Source organism: Phascolarctos cinereus, unplaced genomic scaffold, assembly GCF_003287225.1.
Source record: "Phascolarctos cinereus isolate Bilbo 61053 unplaced genomic scaffold, phaCin_HiC Scaffold_726;HRSCAF=1367, whole genome shotgun sequence".
Classification (NCBI taxonomy): domain Eukaryota; kingdom Metazoa; phylum Chordata; class Mammalia; order Diprotodontia; family Phascolarctidae; genus Phascolarctos; species Phascolarctos cinereus.
This window is the reverse complement of record NW_027556098.1, coordinates 33,050,724-33,055,106: the sequence shown is the minus strand read 5'-3', so window position 1 is coordinate 33,055,106 and position 4,383 is coordinate 33,050,724.

The following is a 4,383-nucleotide window of genomic DNA, read 5'->3' as shown; positions in this document are numbered from 1 at the left end:
TAGAGCTAAGGAGATTTGGGTTGGTTATATAGATGTGGGAATCACCCAAATAGAAACAATAACTGGGGGCAGCTAGGTGGCATAATGGATAGAGCACCGGACCGAGAGTCAGGAGGGCCTGAGTCCAAATCCAGTCTCATACCAGACACTTGATACTTACTAGCTGTGTGACCCTGGGTAAGTCACTTAATTGCCTCATATTACAAAAAAGAAAAGAAAAAAATAGAAACAATAACTGAATCTATGAGCACTGATGAGATTGCCAAGCAATATGGTAGAGAGGCAGAAGAGAAAACAGGGCAGAGCTTTGAGGTACACCCAAGGTTAGTGGATGTGACTTGGATTGAGATCCAGCAAAGGGTAAACTGCAGAGCTGTCACAGGTAGGAAGTGAACCAGGAGAGAGCCACATCATGATAACCTAGACGCACAAATATTGAGTATAAAAGAACAATCCACTGTGAAATGAAACAATGGTCAAGAAGCACGAGAACTGAGAAAAAGGCCTATTAGATTTGTAATTGAGACAACTGATAACTTTACAGAAAACTGTTTCAGTTGAATGATGAAACTGGAAGCCAGGTTGAGGGTTTATAAGTGAGTGAAAGGAACGGAAATGGAGCCAATTTCTCAAGGAAATTTCCTGCGAGCGGGAAAGATAAAGGGATGCTAGCAGGGATATTAGAATCAAGTGAGGGCTTTTTAAAAAAAAATTGGCATTTTTGTAGGTAGTAGGGAAGAATCCACTAGATAGGGAGAGATTAAAGGTTAGAAAGTGTGGATGAGAATGGGAGCAATATGGTAAGGAAGTCAGGAGAGGATGGAATAAAGGTTGCAGAAGAAAGATTTGAGCGGTGGAGGTATTGGAGATCATGTAGAGGAAGAACAGGGTTAGGGGGTGAAAATGGAATGATAAAAAATTATGATGAAACTTTTGAGTTCATCAGTGGAAATGGGATACTTGGCAAAAACCAAGGGATTGACCCTCTGAGTCTAGTTAAGGTGGGGAGGGAGAGTTGGTCATTGGGGGTCAAGGAACAGGGAGGTTAGGGTATTTGAGGTAATGTAAATATGTATGTTTAAATCTCTTATTTTGAGGGGAGGAGATGGGGGTGGAGATTTCGAGCCAGATAATAAGTTCATTGAGGAAGGAGAATATAGTGAGGGGTCAACAGACATCCTCAAAAGAGAGATTTCTGAATGATGATGGTAAATGGAAAATATGGAGGTCAAAACGGGAAGAGGGCAATGTATTCTGATTCCCCCATGATGGATGGGTATGAATGAACATGAAGCTAGTACTAGAAACAGTGGCAAGGGATTCATTGTTGTCAGGAAGGAGCCAGGTCTCAGTGAGTGCCAGAAGGTGGAAGGAATGAGAGAGAAAAAGATTCAAGATGAAAGTTTATTAATTATGGAATAGGCATTTTAGGGAGCACAGTGGGAGGATTGAGTAGATCTTGAGTGTGACATTAAGGGGAAATTAAATTGGGCTGAAGGGCACAGGAATATGGGAACAGGGAGCAACACAGGAAATCAACAGGATCTTAATTCTTCCCTTCCCTCTACTCAGATACCTAGATGTAGGTTTCCTCAATCCGGCATGTTAATTTCTGTAGAATAACCAACGGTGTGATGGCAAATATTTAACAACCAACTCTATGGGAGGAGGAAAACATTTTTAAGTGTAATCTGCATTATTAAAACTTTCTCTGTCACGTAGTAGACAATCAACAAAAGAATGAATCGGGACCTGATTTGTAGCATTTGTCCATTTGTGAGATGTAAATGCTCATCACGAAGATTTAACAATTGGTTCTCTAGTATGAGCTGGCTCCTGCACACACTTGAATAGCCCTTTTATGACATTCTGAAATGCATCCCTAAGATGCCTCCTATACATCATCCTAAAGTCTCACTTCAGCTCTGGAATTCATATATTCAACATATCATCCACCCCTGTGATTGGATGGCTCCTCCCAGAGTCTCCATTTAGGGAAGGTGCCTAGGCTAGACTCTGGACATCTTCTGCCATGCTCCCTTCCTGTCCTGCCCCAGTGCCTCTTCTCTTCCTCCCTCCCCCAGTTTCCTTTTCTCAGAAGGTCCTCCCCCATTAGATTTAAATTCCTTGAGGGCAGGGCTTTCCTTTCTACTAGAATCTGTATAGTAAGTACTTTGTGGTACTATTTCTAATAGTAAAGTTTCTGACAAAAAAAAGTGTATGGTCAGAACATATCTTCAGTAATAGTGGTATTAGTATACTGTTTATTAAGGTAGGGAAGTTTTATGATATATACATTTTAGAAATGTTTCCATGAAAAAGTTTAAGTCTTTGGTTTGTTTAGCTTGTTATTTGGAAAAGACTTATGTAGAATAGCCCATTTGATGTTGGATAAATGAGGTGGATGGATGTCCGGGCTCTTAGCTTCAGTCAGTACAAAGTTTGGTAGAGATTAATTTCTTAATTCTTCTTGCAAGTGCACTCCACTTGCTCTCATTTTCCACTCACTAATGGCAAGACTCGTGAATTTCAAAGGATGATTATATTGGAAAACTCGGATATGACATCACTCAGATACCATAGCTTTTTCAGCGTGTACGTGGGAATGTCTGTTGTGCCTTTTGCGGACAGTTTAGGACGCAATCAAGTGATATTTAGAAAATGTCAGGGAACATCAATGTTCTATGAAGTGAGATTATACGCTGCCAGTGGGAAAATAATACCAACACACCGACACTGTTTTGAAATCATAAATTATCAAAATACCCAAACACATCAAGCCATGGGGCATCCCATTACACCTTCAGGCAGCTCTAATTGTTAATATGTTTGTTATATTAATTTAAAACCCACTTTTGTATAACTTCAACCCAATGACCCTATAACATAAAACAAGTTTAATTGCTGTCATGTCTTCAGATCCCCTCATTTTCCAGCCTCCAGTCTTCTCCAGGCTAAGTATAGCCCAAATTCATCCAACAGGTTTGCACAGCATAAATTGTGTATTGTGGTCACCAAAATCATATATTCTAAAGATGCAGGGCAACCTACAGAGGTTCCTCTTATTTTTTTTTCACCTACTTGTTTATTGGATTTTTGTCAGAGCTCTTGGGAACCCCTTTCCCCAATTCTGACTGTCAAATAATCTCATAATTTTAGGTACATCCCTAAAATAGGTCCAAAATGAAGATGTCATATTCCACATGCTGTAATTAACCTGTAAATCATTCTTTCCTAAAAATTATGCCCAGGCCTTAAAGGAACAAAGTACGCATGATTCTATTCTACTCCACATTATTCATAGGCTCATAGACAGATCTAGAAGGGATCTTGAAGGTTTCCTAGTCCAGACATCTCACGGGAATGATTTCTAATGAGAAACTGGCCCAAATAGTTTGTGACTTGCCCAAGGTCACTCAGCTGTTAAACAAGGGAGCTGGGATTTGAATTCAGGTCCTGTCTCCAAACCTAGTACATTTTCAATTGTGCTGAACTGCCTTCAGTCATTTCTATAGCAATCTCGAAAAACTAAGTCAGTTCTAGGGCATTCAAGTTCACCATAATGGGGTCTGAGAGTTTGGTTAGGGGTTCCAGGCTCCTGTGTATGGCAGGATAGGAACAGGATGATTTTTGCCTCAGTTTCTTCACCTATAAAATCAAATCTATGCCCAGGGTTGGTGTGAGGATAACATGACATATTTATAAAGTGTTTTGTTAAGCTTAAAGTGCTATATAAATGCTATTATACATATGTATCAAGCATCAGATCATAATCTAATTCTAGCTTCCCCATAGGAGGAAAATGCAATGGATGCACCCACTAGGATAAAGTCCTTCTCTAATTTCATTACTGAGAGTGGATGAGTTTCAGATGCCATCTTGCACTATGGATTCAAAGCTGTTTTCAGGGCTAGTTCCGTGACAATAATACTGGGGCGAAGGCATAACTTGCACTAAAAGTAAAAAGCACACGAACAATCCATACTCCATAATGAAATGTATTTATGACCTCATCAGTGTATTCTTTTATATGATGCAGACTGCAGTCTGGCCATGCCTGCCCAGACTGTCTGGGTCTTATTCAGGTCCTCCCATAAGGTGGCCATAGGGGGGAGCAGGGGAAGGATCTTGCCCAATGAGGGCAGCCTTCCTTTCTTTCACTTGACATCACAAGGATAATAACAGATGAAGCTGAGTTATTTCTCAATCTTACCATAAGACCAGCTCATCTTTTTCACTCATCTTTTTCTCAAATGACTCTCTTTCTCTTTAACAGATATTTTTTAATGTGTTGCAGCCCGCACACACTCACTACACTACAGCCCTTTGGGTTATCCCCCTAATGATTTTTGAAATCTTCGCTACAATGTAAAAATCCACCCA